Raw genomic sequence first — 21613 nt, forward strand, 5'->3', positions numbered from 1 at the left:
AGTGTTAGAAATGAAATGCTAGGTATCCTGTCATGGTCAATGGCTATCACTATTTGGGAAACATTGGGTCTGATTCATTACATAGAATCAAGCCTCTGGTTTCCTTTGAATTCCTTAAGGACCATTTGTTTTTTTTTTGTTTTTTTTCTTTTAGGAGATGTAACTAAGTCCTTGAAGTCTATTTCACTGTTAACATACTGTAGGAATTTCATAAATGTGTGTTGGCTGAATTGTGTGTATTTTATATGTTTAGCCATATTTATTGATTAGATACTAATTCTTTCCTTTCATTTTATGCATGACCATCGCACACGAGTCTGAGGGACTCGTTCTTCTCCGCATTCGGAGTTGGGCTAAAAGCCCAACGAAATCCTTCCGAGTCATTCCCTATCAATCCTGTCCGCAGCGAAAAAAAAAATAGAATTTATTGGGCCGAAGCCCAATAGCAGGCAGATCCGCGGCATAAAAAAAAAGAGTGGGCTGAGCCCATTCTCACCAACAGCAGCAGCAGCAGTCCTTCAAACATGGGCTGGGCCCACTGAATTTTATTTCAGCCCCTATTTTTGTTTCATGCATTTAATTTGTATTATTTGACTAACCCTTACTTTGTTGTTTTCCTAGCTTAGATGAATTTTAGTAAAATTTAGTGGGTTAGCTTTAGTATAATGGGTAGAGTTTAAGAAAGAAACTCGCCATTAGTCCCATACATTTTTTTATGTTGAACCATTTATAGCATATATAATATTTATTTTTATTGGAATAATTGATTTGCAAAATAGCATGCCTATATATTTTGGGTTAAAGGAACCATTTTTGTTCTTACTATCTTAGGAATTTCAGAATTTCACTAATACACAAATATAAATTCAAGTATATTTTATAAATAACTCTTCAAGTTTGAATCAATCATGCATATTTTTAGCTAAGCATAATTAATAAGAGATAATGAGAAGGAGAAAGCAAATTCGCACCTTGTCTATATTCCTAAATTGCAAAATCAATTAATATCTCGCCGTTTGAGTTGTTTCAAATATTAAAACGCTGCAACCCGCACTCTTTTCCATTTATATGCAAATTATTATATTCTGCAAATCTTATTTTTTTTAAAATAGCATTTTTTAAAGCCATAGCAATATTTATAAGATTATTTTCTATAGCATTATTATATTTTCACTTAAAGCTTTAGCAACATTCTTAAGTTTATTTTAAATAGCTTTATTATTTAAAGCCTTAATAATATTTACAAGTGTTATTTCAAATAGCTTATATTTTCCTTTTAAAACATTAGCAACATTGTAAGCCAATTTCTTAAAATTTAAATGCTACATTTACATCTTTAACTTTAATTAATTAACCTAAGTTTGGTCGGATAACCGTAAGTTAACGGATTCTAAAGGATGTCTAACCCCTTCCCTTTAGGATAATATAGAACCCTTACCTAGAATCACATTGGTTAAGCAGACCATTAACAAAGGTTTAGTTTTAACTTTACCTTAGTTAATATCTAGGTGTCCTAATTCACCGTTAAAACTAATTAGGTGGCGACTCCTTAAAACAAGCAATATAGGAATCACCAATATGTTATACTCCGCTCTAACCCGGGTTAAAATGGGGTATAACAGCTTGGCGACTCCGCTGGGGACTTTTAGGTTCTTAACCATAACAACTTAGGTTAATAATTAAATTTGTTGGATGTTTGGTTGTTTTCTTTATTTATTTTTTTGCCTTTATTGTTGCTTTATTTTTTTTTATTTTTATGTTCTTTTAAGTGATTATTTTATTATGTAAATTTTCTATGTAATATGTATGTTATTGCTTTCCTTAAAATTGGCATTCCGCTCATATTTCTTCCACTCCTGGAAAACTCACACATATTCACACACTTAAAGCGGCTTCGCAGTTTGCGCCCGTGCACTACTAAATTACCCCTTTAGTTGGATTGGTCTAGTGGATTTAGTCGATCAGCGGTGCAGTCGACGGCCACGGACTTTCCACTCCCAAGTTGTCCGCTTGGGGGAGCCTTGCGTCATAGGAAAACAACTCCTAGTCAGCCTAAGATAGAGCTAAGCCAAAACCCTTTAAGGGCATGCACGAACCTAGGAGGCTTAATACCCAGGGTGTATTAAGTCCATTAGTCAACCTCTTCCAAAATGTCCAGGTGGGTCTACGACCCCGAGCGACGGTTATCACGTTATGTGCATTGATTTGAAGGATGAATGTGCGTTATGTGGACCATGTGCTATTTAGGTAGAACTAACCATTTGTGAACACAGGTAACCATGAGTCAACACAATGCCTACCCGAGATTCAGCATGGTTTTGAGCGTCCCTTCCCAACTAACAGCATGGTGGGTTGATTTGGGGGATTACGGACAGCGGGTTGTACGTGGAGCATTGGGACACTTACCGTCTTTGATGGATATCCAGCCCTGCAGAGACATCATCGAGGCTGCAACTGTGTTTTGGGATGAAAAGAGGGTCGTGTTTAGATTTGGCAACATTGAGATGACTCCGTTGTTAGAGGAAATAGGAGGCTATATAGAAAATGTGGCATTATTACGTAAACCAAGAAAATGGCAAAATTGTGGCATGATTATTCCGAGGCAACCTTTACCAAAAGAATTTGCTGACAGCTTCGGGTTCAGAGAGGGTAAAGGTGTGGAATGTTTGCAGAAGTCTATGATACCACTCGAGTATTTGTATCACAGATTCGGTTATCAAAGGAGTTTCGTCGATCATCAGGATGAATTCTTCTCATATGACTCTTGGAAGCAGAAACGGTGCTTCGCTTTCGCAGTATGTTTTTTAGGGACTATAGTATTTCCTAAAGGAACCACAAAAGACATTCACACCCATCTTGTTATTGTAACTAAGGCTCTTTTTGGTGGCATCGACGGGAAACACTACACTCTGGTCCCTATGGTCGTGGCAGATATCTACCGAGCATTAGGGCGTTGTAAGCGCGGGTATAAGCATTTTGAAGGATGCAACTTGCTTCTGCAAATTTGGCTGATGGAACATCTTCAGAAAGTCAACGGGGGTCTAGCGTTCCAGAAGCCGATGGGTGAGAATCACATTCTGGGTCATGTTCCAGGCGCTATCTTGACAGCAAAATCATTTGAGAAACCAAAGTGTGTGAAAGAGTGGGTAGAATTTCTTAGCCATTTGAACGATGACTCAATGCAATGGATGTTCAGTTGGTTTCCGTCTGAGGTTTTGGTGTTTCGAACGAAGATCGTGCCATTTTTGGTCTTGATAGGACTTCGAGGTTTGCAGCCTTACGCCCCGCTGAGAGTTTTGAGACAATCAGGGAGGAAGCAAAACATACCTTTAGTGGCAGATATGAGTCATTACTGTGTTGACTACAAAGAAGGGAAAATTCCTTTTGCAAAAGAGGTTATTCGCATGTGGAAATTGAAAGAGACCACAAAAACAGATTCAGTTGAGCCAAATAGATACCAAGCTGGGTGCGAGGACAACTATGTGGAATGGCTGGCCGCTGATTTGGAGGAATCAATCAAACCCGGTGTTAGTTTGAAAGATCGGATTAAGGATGGGGAAGCCGAAGCATGCATATTACTCCGACAATTGCGTAAGAAAAGTCTTGTTTCTGAAGCCGAGCATCATGCGCAACTTAAGGAAAAGGAAAGGGAAGCAGAGAATTGGAAGCAGCAAGCACTTAGTTACGAACAAAGTATGCAAGAGTTGGATACACTTCTGGCTGAACAGGGCGATACTTGTATCAAAGAAGGCATCAAAACAGGGGGTGTTCTAGCTATGTCATACCTTGCCCAGAATCGCCGAAAGATCGATCAGTCAATTCGGGCAACCAAGAGGTTCAAGAGCGACGAAGGGCCAGCTTCATTTTAGTTAACTTGTTCAATAGCGATTGTAATAATTTCTTTTGCATTGGGATTGTATTCGTTTCGGGCTTTCAATTAATAGCACACTGGAATGACACATGACTACATATGTTATCCTTCAAATCCACGCTAGGCCTACCTTTGGCACAAAAGGTCCCTTGCATAATAGGACGCATTGATTTCCTTCCGATATGTTTTGTTTGCTATTCAATATATGTTTGTTTGCAATATGTTTTGTTTGCTATTCAATGTATGTTTGCTACGCAATATGTGCTTATTTGCTATGCAACATGTGCTTATTTCAACATTATCTGCTAAATCTCCATATTATTTTAAACATCAATCATTCGGACCATACTAACACAACTTTCTTCATTCTTAAAAGGTTTATTTTTTACTATCCCCCAGAGGTTGATTCGCGTTGACTGTGAACTGGCAGACCACCCATACTTCACGAGGTCAAAAGCACGAACATCCGGTAATATGAATGATTCAGGGGCATCCGAACAGACTGGCTTGGGACTCGTCACTCTTCCAAGAGAGGAACCTGAGGCTTCAGGAGGGGGAAATGATGAACTCATTGCCCAATTGTTGCAGCAAATGGCCAATATGCAGACCGAAATTGAGCGACTGCGGAATCTCACCAATCTGTCCATCACTTTGAACGCCCCTCACCCTGAGCAAAGAACAAACACAACAATTCCACCATCCTTTTCGCCTGTCGATTCACCCGCTCCACAACATTCTCCCTCAAACCCTCCGCTTTACACAGTCCATCCAAATACCTCCAACCCCCAACAAACTAACCAACAATCCGCCTCACAACAGTCAAATCCACAACAAACCATTCCACACCAGATCCACCCGCAACCAACCATCCCGCAACAAACTATCCAACAACAAACCATCCCGCAACAAGCCAACATACAACAAACTACTTCGCAACCAAATGACCAGCAACAAGCCAACCTCCAGCAAATTAACTTCCAACAAACCAATTCACAACCTTTCGCTACTCCTTACATTCCTCAACCTGCAGTTACCCAAATTAACCCACATACCCAAAACTACCAAGCAGTTCACCATACACCATTGGCGCATATTGCCAGCCATAACACACAGTATGCGGCATAAGCTCATCCTTTCACTACCCAGGCACAGGCCTTGCAACATCCAGAAGTTGACCCCTATGAAGAGTTGGAAAGGGAAGCTAGGGCAAGAGCGGACGAAGATGTGGCAAAAGAGCTTCGCAGTCTGAGGGAAGCAGTCAGGAACATCCAAACCAACAGGGGATGTGAAGGACTTGAATATGAAGATCTGTGCATTCACCCGGACATTGAGTTACCTGCTGGATATAAGGTGCCGAAGTTTGACATGTTCGACGGGAAGGGAAACCCTCGGGCTCATTTGAGATCATATTGCGATAAGCTTGTCGGAGTGGGTAAAAATCAAGCTATCAGAATGAAACTGTTTATAAGGAGCTTAACTGGAGAGGCACTCGATTGGTACACATACCAAGACCCGCAGAGGTGGCACAGTTGGGGAGATATGGCCCAGGAATTCATGGACAGATTCAGGTTCAACACTGAGACTATCCCGGACCGGTTTTATTTGATGAAGCTGGAGAGAAAATCAACAGAAACTTTCCGGGAATACGCTATGCGCTGGAGAGCAGAGGCGGCAAAAGTCCAGCCTCCAATGGCAGAGAGTGAAATGACGATGCTTTTCGTACAATCTCTAAAGGACCCCACATATTATGAGAGAATGTTAAGTGTCATTGGGCAGAAGTTTGCTGAAGTCATCAGGATGGGGGACTTCATAGAAGAAGGGATAAAAACAGGAAGAGTTACAAATCTTGCAGCCTTGCAGGCCACAAGTAAGGCCATTCAGGCGGACCCTGCTAAGAAGAAGAGAGACGGAGTATCCCCGGTCATGGCCATCCAAGATCAAAGACCCACCCCAAAATCAACCCGCCAATATTCTTCACCCCAGCCCTCGCACTACAGCCAGTACACCCAAATACCTCAGCCTTATTACCAACCCCCACCTACCCCCCTTCCAGTCTATCATACTCAACCAACATATTACTCACCCCGGTCACCTTCCTACCAAAACCCACCACAACACCGTCCAACCTACGCAACGCAACCCCAGTACCATTCACCAAACCGCCCACAAAACACCCCTAGACCACGCCCAAATGTCGAAAGAAGACCAACCAAAACTTACACACCATTAGCCGAACCTTTAGCCCAACTGTACGAGAGGCTGAAAATGGCAGGGATACTCCAACCGATTCAAGGAAGAACTCCTGATCCCATCCCGGGATGGTATGACGGGACTAAACATTGTGCATATCATTCAGGAATTGCAGGGCATGATACCGGAAGCTGCTTTGCTCTCAAGGATAGAGTTGAGACGTTGATCAAGGAAGGGGTCATACAGCTTAAGGAAGCTCCCCCGAACATAAACAACAATCCGCTGCCGAATCATGGCGATGCAAATGTGCACATGATCACCCTTGATGAAGATTGCAATCTGGAGGGGACTATCGTGCCAATTAAAGAAAGGGAGGAGGTTGAATCGTCGGCTTGTGTTGCTCCAATAATCGCGGTTCAAAAGAGGGCCCCATTCGAAGTGCTCACCCCAAGGCCCAGGATCACAGCTTTCGTTGCCCCAACACCTTCTCGCAACACCAAAGCAGTCCCCTGGGATTATCAATCTGGTGAAAGAGACAAAGGGAAAGGAAGAGTAGTCGTGGAAGCCGTTGCCACCGGAATGACTAGGTCTGGACGGTGCTATGCCCCCGAAGAGATAGCACGAGGGGCGTCAAGCAAGTAAAATGGTCCGAAGAAGGCCGTTACAGAAGCTGAAGTCGAAGAATTCTGGAGAAAAATGCCAACGAAGGAATATTCTGTTGTAGAACAATTGAAGAAAACGCCAGCTCAGATTTCCTTATTCGCATTATTGATGAGTTCTGAAGCTCATAGGAGCGCTCTAGTGAAAATACTGAACGAAGCCTACGTTCCGGCCGAGACTTCCAGTGAGAAATTATCGGCTATGGTAGGGGAGATCCTTGAGGCCCACCGGGTCTCTTTTCATAACGACGAGTTGCCACCTGAAGGTTTGGGGCATAACAAAGCATTGAACATCACCATCAAATGCAGGGATAAGTTCATCTCCAAAGTATTGGTCGACGGAGGCTCTGCTGTGAATATATGTCCTGTTGCCACTCTACGAGCATTAGGGATAGACGTCGGGAAACTCCGTGACAGTCAAGTCAGTGTCAAAGGATTTGACGGAGCCCAAAGAGATGTTGTTGGAGAGATCGATTTGTTTCTGGAGATTGGGCCTGTGGAGTTCATTGTGAAGTTCCAAGTGATGGACATATCTACTTGTTACAACCTGCTGATCGGGAGACCATGGATCCACATGGCTGGCGCGGTTCCTTCCACTTTGCATCAGAGCCTGAAGTTTGTGTGGAATCACCAAGAAATAGTGATCCACGGAGAAGGCAACAATTCTTTATACCCGGAATGTCAATTCCTCCTATTCAAAGTGTGGAAAGGCTAGACGGATCGTGTTTTCATATTAAGGAGAATGTGTGCACTGCTCAAGCGAAGAGAATGGAATTTCCACAAGTACTTATGATGGTGGCGTGGGAGATGCTGAAGAATAGCTTCCGACCCGGTCAAGGCCTTGGTCCGAACTTGAATGGAATTGTGGAACCAATTCAACTGTCCGGGCACAAGCATACTTTCGGTCTCGGATATGAGCCCACCCCCGAAGAGATTGCTTCGGCTAGTCTCAAAAGAAGAAGTGACATTCCCTTGCCAAAGCCTGTTCCTTGCCTGAATCAGTCATTTCTTAAGGCTTCCGCTGCCCGAGCACCAGAGGAAACGCTTGAAGACAACCTCCTGGAAAGTTTTAAACACTTATTCATCACCGAAGAAGAAACTGAATGCAGTATGGTTTCGGATGGGTATTCTGAAGACCCGACTATCCGGGATGCAGAGCCAGGATGTCGTTTGAACAATTGGATTTGTAACCCGCCCCCGTTCCTCCGGGAGTCTTGGTAGACTAATTGTATTCAGCATTTGATGAAACAGACACGATTCGAAATTGAGGCCTGAATCGTGTCTATGCTTTTGTTATTTTTGCCTCTAAACTTTGAAGTTCAAATGCAATTTTCAAGCCATGCTTTTATTTATATTTTTTCCGTCTTTGCTTAATTAATTTTCTTTTATTTTTCAGCAATCAAATTAACAAATCTGCCAATACTGTGAATGTGACACATAATGAAACAAGCAAGCCCGTAGGAAATGCCGAGCAAGATTCTGAAGAATATGAATGGGATATGCAACCTGGGGGATTAACTAAGGATTTTGAGTATTTTGAAAATAAGCTGAAACCAAATTTGGATGAAACGGAAATTATAAATTTGAGTAATTCAAAAATCATTATGGAAGTGAGAATCAGTGTCCATTTGACCCCGTCGCAGAGAGAAGAATTGATCAAACTCCTGAAGGAATATATAGATGTGTTCGCTTGGTCTTACGATGATATGCCCGGATTGAGCACTGACATTGTTTCGCATAAGTTGTCTCTTGATCCATCCTGTCCTCCGATAAAGCAAAAGAAAAGAAACATTAAATCAGACTTGAGCTTAAAAATCAAGGAAGAGATCTCCAAGCAGTTTGATGCCAAGGTCATTCGAACTACGGCCAATATCGTTCCCGTGCCAAAGAAGGATGGCAAGGTTAGGGTATGCGTAGATTATCGGGATCTCAACAGAGCCAGTCCGAAAGATGACTTTCCCCTTCCAAATATCCATATGCTCATTGATAATTGTGCAAAGCATGAGTTGCAGTCTTTTGTTGACTGCTACGCGGGATATCACCAAATCCTGATGGACGAGGAAGACGCAGAGAAAACAGCATTCATCACACCTTGGGGGGTGTATTATTATCGGGTGATGCCTTTCGGGCTCAAAAACGCAGGGGCCACGTACATGAGAGCCATGACCACCATCTTCCATGATATGATCCATAAAGAGATTGAAGTCTATGTGGATGATATCATCATCAAGTCGCGAAAGAGCTCAGACCATCTGACGGATTTGAGAAAGTTCTTCGACAGGTTGAGGCGATACAATCTGAAGTTGAACCCCGCAAAATGTGCATTCGGTGTTCCTGCAGGGAAGTTGTTGGGTTTTATTGTGAGCAGAAGGGGCATAGAGTTAGACCCCTCGAAGATAAAGGCCATTCAGGAGTTGCCTGCCCCAAAGAGTCGGAAAGATGTGATGAGTTTCCTCGGGCGTCTCAACTACATCAATCGATTTATAGCGCAATCAACGGTGATATGCGAACCAATAATTAAGTTATTGAGGAAGGACGCTCCTACCAAATGGACTGAAGATTGCCAAAGAGCCTTTGACAAAATCAAGGAATATTTGTCTAGCCCGCCTGTTTTGGTGCCTCCAGAAGCTGGAAGACCTTTGCTATTGTATTTGTCCGTATCGGAGAACGCGTTTGGATGTGTATTAGGTCAACATGACAAAACAGGAAGGAAAGAGCGAGCAATATATTACTTGAGCAAAAAGTTCACACCTTACGAGGCACGGTATACGTTATTGGAACGCACTTGTTGTGCTTTGACTTGGGTTGCACAGAAGTTGAGACATTATTTGTCTGCATATACTACTTACCTCATCTCAAGGATGGACCCACTCAAGTACATCTTCCAGAAGCCTATGCCTACGGGGAAGCTAGCTAAGTGGCAAATGTTGTTGAGCGAGTTTGATATTGTGTATGTTACTCAAAAGGCTGTCAAAGGGCAGGCGATAGCTGATCATCTTGCAGAAAATCCTGTGGGCGAGGAATACATACCCCTTAAAACCTATTTCCCGGATGAAGAAGTGTTGTTCATCGGGGAAGATATCGCAGAAGAGTACCCAGGGTGGAGACTGTTTTTCGATGGGGCGGCAAATGCTAAAGGGGTCGGCATTGGAGCAGTTTTGATTTCAGAGTCAGGACAGCACTATCCCATTTCAGCCAAAATCAAGTTCCCGTGTACCAATAATATGGCAGAATATGAGGCTTGTATTCTTGGCCTCAGAATGGCCGCTGATATGCATATACAGGAACTTTTGGTTATAGGCGATTCAGACTTACTGGTTCATCAAGTGCGAGGCGAATGGACCACTAAGAACGGGAAAATACTGCCATACTTGCATTGCGTGAAAGATTTATGTAAGAGATTCATCAGGGTGGAATTCAAACACGTTCCAAGGACACAGAACGAGTTCGCTGATGCTCTGGCCACTCTGTCCTCTATGATTCAGCACCCGGACAAGAATCGCATAGATCCTATCAAGATAAATGTGCACGATCAACAGGCATATTGCTTCTATGTGGACGAAGAGCCTGATGGAGAACCTTGGTACTATGACATTAACAAATATCTTAAGACAGGAGACTATCCGGAAGGCATAACCAGTGTTCAGAAGAAAACGCTTCGGAGATTAGCAAACCATTTCTTCCTAAGTGGAGAAATCCTGTATAGGAGGACTCCAGATTTAGGATTATTAAGATGTGTTGATGCTAAAGAAGCGGCTCGGTTGATTGAAGAAGTGCATGGCGGTACATGTGGGCCTCATATGAATGGCTTTAATCTGGCCAAGAAAATCCTTCGCGCAGGCTATTTCTGGATGACTATGGAATCAGATTGTATCCGTTTCGTGCAGAAATGTCATCGATGTCAGATTCATGGTGATTTGATTCGGGTTCCGCCAAATGAATTAAATGTGACAAGTTCTCCGTGGCCTTTCGCAGCTTGGGGTATGGATGTCATTGGTCCTATCGAGCCAGCCGCGTCGAATGGACACAGGTTCATTCTGGTAGCCATTGATTATTTCACAAAGTGGGTGGAAGCATCTTCGCACAAGTCGGTAACAAAGAAAGTGGTAGCAGATTTCGTTCGGAGCAACATTATTTGCCGATTCGGAATCCCAGAGTCAATTATAACAGATAATGGAGCTAATCTTAACAGTGATCTAATGCGGGAGATTTGCGAGACATTTAAGATTACTCATCGCAATTCCACTCCTTATCGCCCTCAGATGAATGGGGCAGTCGAAGCAGCGAACAAAAACATCAAAAGAATACTGAGGAAGATGATCGATAATTACAGGCATTGGCACGAAAAACTGCCGTTAGCTCTCCTCGGTTATCGCACTACTGTGAGAACTTCAACGGGGGCAGCACCTTATCTTTTGGTCTATGGGACAGAGGCGGTGTTACCTGCTGAGGTAGAAATACCATCTTTGAGAATCATCCAAGAAGCTGAGTTAAGTGACGCTAAGTGGATGCAGAATCGATACGAACAATTGATGCTCATTGACGGAAAGAGATTGAATGCCGTTTGTCATGGACAGCTTTATCAGAATAGAATGGCCAAAGCTTTCAACAAGAAGGTAAGACCGAGGCAATTCAAAACAGGGCAATTGGTACTGAAACGCATATTCCCATGTCAAGATGAAGCCAAAGGAAAATTTGCACCTAACTGGCAGGGACCTTATATGGTTCATCGGGTATTGACTGGAGGAGCATTAATCCTAGCAGAAATGGATGGCGAAATTTGGCCGAAAGCTATCAACGCAGATGCCGTCAAGAGATATTATATTTAGAAACCTTCTTTTATTTGCATGAAATATTCTTCAACACTTTTCCATGTAATAGCACTACTCTCCCTTAGCGGGACGCATGACAAACCTATATCGGGTTAGGTCTTTAAGATAGAATTTCTCTCAAATTTTATTTTTTCTTGTATTATGAACTACGCCTGACCAGATTCCCATGGGGGATACGTAGGCGGCCCGCATAGGCCTCGGTCACATCATTTTATTCTCCCCAATCACATTTCCGCTTGTATTATGAACTACGCCTGACCTGATTCCCATGGGGGATACGTAGGCGGCCCGCATAGGCCTCGGTCACATTCTCACAAAACCTCAATATCCTTTTTGTATTATGAACTACGCCTGACCTGATTCCCATGGGGGATACGTAGGCGGCCCGCATAGGCCTCGGTCACATCACTTCAAAATTCCAATTTTATTTCCGCTTGTAATTTGAACTACGCTCGACCTGATTTCCCTAGTGGGATACGTAGGCAGCCTATGTAGGCTCGGTCTCGCCATTTTGAAAAGATCAACATCCCTTGCACCAGAAACTGGGACAATTTTTTTTTAAAAAGGGATCACCGTAAGACAACATCGACAGACTCGGGAGAATATTGTTCGACAGAGTCGTCGGGCAGAAGAAAACTTCGGAAAAGGGGCATTCGCTTTGTTTCACAATGTGTCACAGTTCCGAGTTCAGCAAAATTATTTATCACCATACATATAGTTTACTATGTCTATTTTTTTTCGAAATAATGTGATTCTAATCAGACTGTTTACTAGTCGGCCAAGACTTAAAATGAGCGGAGGTTACAAGTTCATACGAAGCTGGAGGCACGAAGCGCAAGAGCCAGATCCCCAAGTCAACGCGAATCAACCCCCTCCCCAAACTTACAAGATTTTCTTTGGATGCAGGTTTTCAAGTTGCAGAAGCTAAAACATGTACAGCCTTGTAAGGATGGCGCGTCAAACGGTTTGAGCATTCTTCTATCAATTATGCCTTCAAGTATCAATAACTTTTGACAATCACAATAAGCTAATCTTGCAAACTATTTTTTTTTTTAAAGTATATATCAACGCACAAATATTTTCTATTGCTTTCGAATACATTGCTTTATTTACTTTCAAATGCCCCTGCATATGCTCGCGGCCGCATTGCACTGTACCTGCATTACTCACCGTTTTCATATGATGCATGGGCTGCGCACCGCCCTTTGCATCGCTTTCATATATTTACTGGGCCATGCACCGCCCTTTTAAATTTCTGCATAAGGCCATGCACCGCCTTTCATGTGATGCACGGGCTGCGCACCGCCCTTCGCATCGCTCTCATGTATTGCCTGGGCCATGCACCGCCCTTTTAAATTTCTGCATAAGGCCATGCACCGCCTTTCATGTGATGCATGGGCTGCGCACCGCCCTTTGCATCACTTTCATATATTGCCTGGGCCATGCACCGCCCTTTTAAATTTCTGCATAAGGCCATGCACCGCCTTTCATGTGATGCATGAGCTGCGCACCGCTCTTCGCATCGCTTTCATATTTACTGGGCCATGCACCGCCCTTTTAAATTTCTGCATAAGGCCATGCACCGCCTTTCATGTGATGCACGGGCTGCGCACCGCCCTTCGCATCGCTCTCATGTATTGCCTGGGCCATGCACCGCCCTTTTAAATTTCTGCATAAGGCCATGCACCGCCTTTCATATGATGCATGAGCTGCGCACCGCTCTTCGCATCGCTTTCATATTTACTGGGCCATGCACCGCCCTTTTAAATTTCTGCATAGGGCCATGCACCGCCTTTCATATGATGCGTGGGCTGCGCACCGCCCTTTGCATCGCTTTCATATATTGCCTGGGCCATGCACCGCCCTTTTAAATTTCTGCATAAGGCCATGCACCGCCTTTCATATGATGCATGAGCTGCGCACCGCTCTTCGCATCGCTTTCATATTTACTGGGCCATGCACCGCCCTTTTAAATTTCTGCATAAGGCCATGCACCGCCTTTCATATGATGCATGAGCTGCGCACCGCTCTTCGCATCGCTTTCATATTTACTGGGCCATGCACCGCCCTTTTAAATTTCTGCATAAGGCCATGCACCGCCTTTCATATGATGCATGAGCCGCGCACCGCTCTTCGCATCGCTTTTATACTGCCTGGGCCATGCACCGCCCTTTTAAATTTCTACATAAGGCCATGCACCGCCCTTTTAAATTTCAGCATGGGCTGCGCACCGCCCTTTGCATCGCTTTCATCTATTACATGGGCCATGCACCGCCCTTTGTAAATTTCTGCATGGGCTGCGCACCGCCCTTAGCACCGCCTTTCATACATTATATGGGCCATGCACCGCCCTTTCAAATTAAAGCATAAGAACATTGCACCGCATTTGCATCGCTATATTTCAATATTTATTCTTACTGACTATTTTCATCTAGTTTTTAGTTTCGCAGGAGCTTTAGCGCAACGTGGAACTATTTCTTCGGCAGCGAACTGGGGCAATACGTCGGGAAGGACAAGCAGACTTCTCGACAAGGGTCAAAGATCTACCTCGAACACTCGGCTCCAAATTCAAATTTCCCGTTCACATTCCAGCACAATCAATTTTTAGGGTTCTATCACAATACCCAGTGTCATCATAATTCGACACTGGGACAATATTTTTTGCGAAGATTCGCATCAAATCGTGAGTTACCAGTCATAGGTGTCGTAGTCTTCCCAGAACTACGCACGGCCTGATTCTCGTGCAACCCGAGATATGTAGGCGATTCAGAGGCCAGAGTTCGGCCGTAATTTTCTTTACCCTTAATCCTCGACAATCCTCTAGCCGGGACAAAATAGGCTACTAAGTCAACGTCTTTGCCCGAAAATTCTTTCATCATTACCAGGCAAAGAGGGACAAGTTGTTGACACCCAATTTTGTCCCGCCTCTCCCCGAAATACCTATTTATACTTCTGATATTTTGAGAAATTAAAAAAAAACATGCATTTAAATTTTACTATAATTATTAGTCTTTTATTAACACCCACGTTTTATTATTCCGCTGCAGTTATTATTATTATTATTATTATTGTTATTGTTATTATTATTCTTAAATTATCATTTTATTACTAATTTTCATTAATTATTATTTCTTGTTATTTCCATTATTATTATAATTATTATTATTAATTACTAATCATTATTATCAGCGTTATTTTGTTATCAATTATTAATCATCATTATCATCGTTATTTTATTATTAATTATTATCATTGTTTTATCAACAACTGTTATTTATTACTATTATCATCATTATTATTTCTTATTATTATTATCATTATTATCTTATTATTACCACTATTATTGTTATTATTATTAATTTATTAACATTTTGTCACTATCAATAATTGTTATTTATTATTATTATTTTATTATTAATTATTATCATCTTTATTGTTATTATTAATTATTATCATTTTTAATTATCAATATTTGTTACTTACTATTATTATTATATCTATTATTATTTTTTATCACCATTATCATCAACATTATCATTATTGTTATTAGCAGTATTACTACCGCTATTTATTTGCTGCTATTATTTAGTATTATTCAAACTTGCATTTCTCAACGTTTCTACCAACTGGCGCATACACATCGCATTTATTTCGCACATTTTAATGATAGCGTTTGTTATTTAATATTATTGCACGGTCATTGCAACATCATATAATTTTATTATCCGGATCTTTTATTTCCGTATTAGGTGATATTCTGGCACCCTTAGTACATCGTTAATCAAAATGGGCTTTTATTCAAATTTAGAAGCCAAACTATTTCTTGCACTTAGTCCGTATATTGACTTACCGGACCCCAAATCAAAGTCCGATTAATTCCTAATATTTTTTGGATTAGACCATATTTTTTATCTCAATTTTTAGATCAGTCCATGTTTAATTTAATAGTCCGTTCTTTTAAATACCCAGTCTAAAATTTGACCCGGTCCACAAATGGACCGGGTCCAATTCATTTCTCAGCAAAATAAGGGAAACCTAGCTTCCCTTCACTTCATTTCCGCCCCCTTTTCCCTTCACTTCATTTTCCTCCATACACACCGCCGCACCCCTCCATCCTTTCTCCCTCCTCCTTTCCCGCCTCTCCTCCGCCGCTCCCACTTCCCCCTTTTTTCCTCCTGTTCCCCGCTGTCCCCCACTTCACGTTGTCCCTCCGCTCCTCTCTCTCCTCACACCCTTTCTCTTTAGCAAACCCTAGTTGTTTCCTATAAATACTCGTTTGAAGTTTCATTGATAGGGGGACTTTCTTTCGTTTTAGAACTGAGGAAATTCGATAAAAGAAGTTTCAATCATCGAACCCCCAGAAATAAGGAGTTTCCAACCATAGAACTTCTATCGAGTCTAATCTGTTTTTTGTGAATCCTAGTTTCTTTGTTCTGTTTTTCGTTCTATTTGAGTGAGTCGAAGTTTTAGAAACGAAGGTTCGACTTTGTTATAGATGAAAATTGCACTCAAAAGGGATCCTAGTATCTTGCGAATTCGAGCGTAGATCAGAGATTCAAAATCCCATTTCGCTGCATCTGCAAAAGGTCAGTAAATCCCATTTATTTCCTTGTATTTCAGTTTAATATGTTTGTGTGCTGATACGGTTGAGTTTGATGTTATCTTAGTTATTGTGATTAAATGAGTCATTATTACGTTTTGGCTTAGCTTGAAATCTTGTCGGTTTGCTGTTGTTACTTAGTTTAAGATGTTCGTCTTAGTCTGAATGTCGTTTGTTTGCATGCTGAGAATTCAATCTGGTAAATGGTATAGATTTAGTTTGTAGTCTGCTAATTTGATTAGTTCTATATTTTAGTTTGTAGTCTGCTAATTATGTGTATGTGCCTGCCTTTTTAGTTGTTCTGCAGTGGCTCATTTTATGTCTTGTTTTGGTTAGCCATAGGTTATTTAGCTTATAGCAGCTTAAGCATGTTTTTGTTTGCTCAATGATGATTGGTCACAGAATAGTTGAACTGCTTAGTTGTGCCATACATGTCCAGCTTTGACTGGTTGTGCATCAGTTAACCTGTGGTTTTGCTTGACTATATCTTTATGTGATATCATATGTTGGTTAGGTTTAGGATTATTCCCCATACTAGTTTAGCAGAAGTCCTGTTGATACAATTGCATATGTTTATTTAGATGTTTTAGCAGTTCAATAAAAAATGTGAATGTTGTTTCAGTTTAGTGTCTCCTTCATATTAGCTCGGCATAATCATATTTACCTTTTGTGCCTCTGTAGTTGTTGGTTGGATCTGAACCTTGTTTGGCAGTTGTGTCATGGTAACCTCACTCAAAATATGACAATGGCCTTCCTTATTTGACTAGGATATGTTGTTGAGGTCAGCTGGTAATAAAAGAAAAAGAATGAGTTTCAACATGTTAGATTAAGTCATAAAATCTATATTCTGAATCTCATCTGTCTACACTAGAAATGCCAGCTTTTGGTTTTGTATTATTTGAATCTCCTGGGCATGAGGTCATACACTAAGGTCCCTGCTTGTTCTATGGGAATTTGGATAAACGTTTAGCCTTAACATAAGTTCATTCTGATCTGCTTAGCTGAGTGGGTATTAGTTCAAGTTAAACATCAACCTGTTTCCTTCTTTTTGCCATTCTTAGTTTGGTTGCTGTTGTAATCTATATCCAGTCTAGATAGTAGCATATGGTATAACTTTAAAATGGTTTTGAAGCTACTGCTGATACTTCAAACTGATGACAGTTTTAAAGGTGCAACTTTGGTTTCAATATAGTTTGTCTAAGTTTCTAGTTTGTAGCTGTTTCCTGGCAAGAACCTGCACTGCTATTGTTAATCTCCAGATCAGCCCTTAGTTGGACTTTAGGATCCATGATCATATATTGCATCTCTGCCATGCATTTGTAGGTCATACTAGCCTTATCATCATCATTGACTAGTCTATCCTCTTGGAACACCATGTTAGCTTCATCATGACTGGCTTATGACTTCTGTGCATATCACCATTTGCATTGTACCTACACTGTTCTGATTAATCCCCTATGTGTTGATGTTGACATATCTTCCTTCCTTGCTATCCTGCCTCTCATCATAAGCATCCTCTTCATCTCTGTGTATGCTTCCATATAGTTCACAACATACTTGTATCTCTTTGCATCAATTCCCCTTGCCTTGTTATGTCCTCCTATGTGTGATTATGTATCTCCCCTGCCTCCTTTTTCTTGCATCTCAGCTTGCCTGCCCATGCATACTTGCTTATCTTGTGCAACACCTCATCTGAAACAACTCTCAACATGCATTTAATCATCTACACTGTAATTTATCAAGCCTCCCTCCTGTTTCAACTTAAAATACAAAACTATTTGGTAAGCATGACCTCTTGCTGTGGATAAAGTGTCTATATAGGTTGACCATTATGTTAGCTATGCCTGCATCCCATGTATGCCTCTTGTTTGAAATCAGTTCTGCCTTCTCTTTGAACTGCGACCTTACTTGAAGGATTTTTGTATATCTGGCTTACTTAGTGTTGCATTAGGTGTATAATCATATAGTGTTGATTCTATTCTAGCTTAAACAATGAGCTTGGTGCACTATTAGTATGACTGTTAGTTAGCTCAATTCCCTTAGTTAAAGTGTAAGCTAGTTATAGATTTCTTTTAGTTCAAATGTTATTTGTGTGGTATAACTGTATAAGTGTTTGTTACTATCTTTGTGGGATGGCTATAAGCTTGGTTTGTTATGAATCAGTAGCTTAATGAATCTCAGCTTAATAGGCATTGTTTGGATTAGTTTGCTTTAGTATCATTTCTTGCTTAAAATGAAGATGATTTAATTAAGTATGACTTGGTGGTTTAGAGATCATTTAAGTTTGGATATCAAGGTATGATTAAAAGGACTATGGTCCAATGTGCCTATGCACCTAAATGATCATTTAGTGGTTAGCTAAACTTATGAAGAACTATTTCATTTAGTAGCAACAATCATGCCTTGAAGAGTCTGCTACTAGTTTAAAAGATGAGTTCTGTCCAGTTCTGGGTTTGCGTGATGCATTCGAAATAATAATCTCATCATTTTAGAATTGGATTGGTCTAAAATATATGTGTGTGCTAACTGCTGTTGGGTTTTGACATTGCTGGCCCCCTTGGTAGAAATTTGGACAGCCATTGCATCATTTAAGACTTCGAATTTCCTGTTATATGTCGTAAACTGATAAGGGCTGCTGAGCCTCCTATTGCTATGGTTTTTTTTTATGTCAAATGTTATCATGAACATATTGCTTCTGCGTTGCTGAGATTCTAAGATTTCAGAATGTCCTATCTTGATTACCTATTCGTTTGTTAACCGTAGCTAAGCCACATTGAGTAAAGGGGAAATGCATAAAGTTTGGGGATTGCTGATTCAACCTTTGAAAGCTTGAGTGTTAGAAATGAAATGCTAGGTATCCTGTCATGGTCAATGGCTATCACTATTTGGGAAACATTGGGTCTGAGTCATTACATAGAATCAAGCCTCTGGTTTCCTTTGAATTCCTTAAGGACCATTTGTTTTTTTTTGTTTTTTTTCTTTTAGGAGATGTAACTAAGTCCTTGAAGTCTATTTCACTGTTAACATACTGTAGGAATTTCATAAATGTGTGTTGGCTGAATTGTGTGTATTTTATATGTTTAGCCATATTTATTGATTAGATACTAATTCTTTCCTTTCATTTTATGCATGACCATCGCACACGAGTCTGAGGGACTCGTTCTTCTCCGCATTCGGAGTTGGGCTAAAAGCCCAACGAAATCCTTCCGAGTCATTCCCTATCAATCCTGTCCGCAGCGAAAAAAAAAATAGAATTTATTGGGCCGAAGCCCAATAGCAGGCAGATCCGCGGCATAAAAAAAAAGAGTGGGCTGAGCCCATTCTCACCAACAGCAGCAGCAGCAGTCCTTCAAACATGGGCTGGGCCCACTGAATTTTATTTCAGCCCCTATTTTTGTTTCATGCATTTAATTTGTATTATTTGACTAACCCTTACTTTGTTGTTTTCCTAGCTTAGATGAATTTTAGTAAAATTTAGTGGGTTAGCTTTAGTATAATGGGTAGAGTTTAAGAAAGAAACTCGCCATTAGTCCCATACATTTTTTTATGTTGAACCATTTATAGCATATATAATATTTATTTTTATTGGAATAATTGATTTGCAAAATAGCATGCCTATATATTTTGGGTTAAAGGAACCATTTTTGTTCTTACTATCTTAGGAATTTCAGAATTTCACTAATACACAAATATAAATTCAAGTATATTTTATAAATAACTCTTCAAGTTTGAATCAATCATGCATATTTTTAGCTAAGCATAATTAATAAGAGATAATGAGAAGGAGAAAGCAAATTCGCACCTTGTCTATATTCCTAAATTGCAAAATCAATTAATATCTCGCCGTTTGAGTTGTTTCAAATATTAAAACGCTGCAACCCGCACTCTTTTCCATTTATATGCAAATTATTATATTCTGCAAATCTTATTTTTTTTAAAATAGCATTTTTTAAAGCCATAGCAATATTTATAAGATTATTTTCTATAGCATTATTATATTTTCACTTAAAGCTTTAGCAACATTCTTAAGTTTATTTTAAATAGCTTTATTATTTAAAGCCTTAATAATATTTACAAGTGTTATTTCAAATAGCTTATATTTTCCTTTTAAAACATTAGCAACATTGTAAGCCAATTTCTTAAAATTTAATGCTACATTTACATCTTTAACTTTAATTAATTAACCTAAGTTTGGTCGGATAACCGTAAGTTAACGGATTCTAAAGGATGCCTAACCCCTTCCCTTTAGGATAATATAGAACCCTTACCTAGAATCACATTGGTTAAGCAGACCATTAACAAAGGTTTAGTTTTAACTTTACCTTAGTTAATATCTAGGTGTCCTAATTCACCGTTAAAATTAATTAGGTGGCGACTCCTTAAAACAAGCAATATAGGAATCACCAATATGTTATACTCCGCTCTAACCCGGGTTAAAATGGGGTATAACAATAACCACACCCATACACACGGCTAACACACCCATCACACACCCCACTTCCAACATACTATATTTCATGATTTTCATCCATATTAACATACCATAGCATGAATTAAACGTCCATAACACATAAACAAGAGCAAAACTTACCTTTCCTTCTTCAATTTCACAAATGGCTAGGGTTTGCTATTTGACACAAAGGATGGTTGGATGACCCAAACGATACTTCCACGCCACTTAGGGACCTCCAAATAGTGGGTTTATACCAAAGAAATAATTTTTAGAGAGGCAAAAATGGGACTTGATTTTCCATGGCTCTAGCCGTGAGCCTCCTTGTTGGAGCTCTTCAACTTTTGTTATTTTTGTCTAAGTGTAAAATGATAGAAAGATGACTTGAAGTCATCTTTTTAAGTCCACAAAATATCTCTACTAGTTTATGGCCCACACATGTGTTGGACCAATTAAAATTGGCCACACAATGTGTGGGACCTTTTTGTGGACCACACGGCTACAGGGCCATTTTTTGGCAAGATTTTTTTTAATTCCAATTTTATGAATTGTGGTCCCAATTTTTCCTAAGTGTTCGATGCCATCAATTTCATATTCAACTTATGTCTCAAAATAAAATCGAATGGTCAAAAGTCCCGACTTCAAATCCCGGAATAGTCTTGGCCTCAAATTATCATAGTTAATCCAGGTTGTCCCAATGTATAAAAATACGGGACGTAACATTTTCCCTCCATTGTTTGATCATATAATTTGTGGATCTAATCCGGACCGTTTATTGTTAGTCGCATCTGATATTAAATCTGAGCCATGGATCTTTATTAAGTGACCAGCTGAATCTCACGTGCTACGCCCCACGTGTCCTTCCACATACACGGACTCCCTTATACCCACTTCCCCAATTCTCTTCCATTTCACCTAAACCCTAAATATTGACTAGTCAATTATGTCATGTCAGATGTTTATTTTAGTTAGCTTTGTAGGCTATATTACTATATTTTTGCATTCACGCTA

The sequence above is a fragment of the Lycium barbarum genome, chromosome 4 (genome assembly GCF_019175385.1).
Source record: "Lycium barbarum isolate Lr01 chromosome 4, ASM1917538v2, whole genome shotgun sequence".
In the NCBI taxonomy this organism is placed as follows: domain Eukaryota; kingdom Viridiplantae; phylum Streptophyta; class Magnoliopsida; order Solanales; family Solanaceae; genus Lycium; species Lycium barbarum.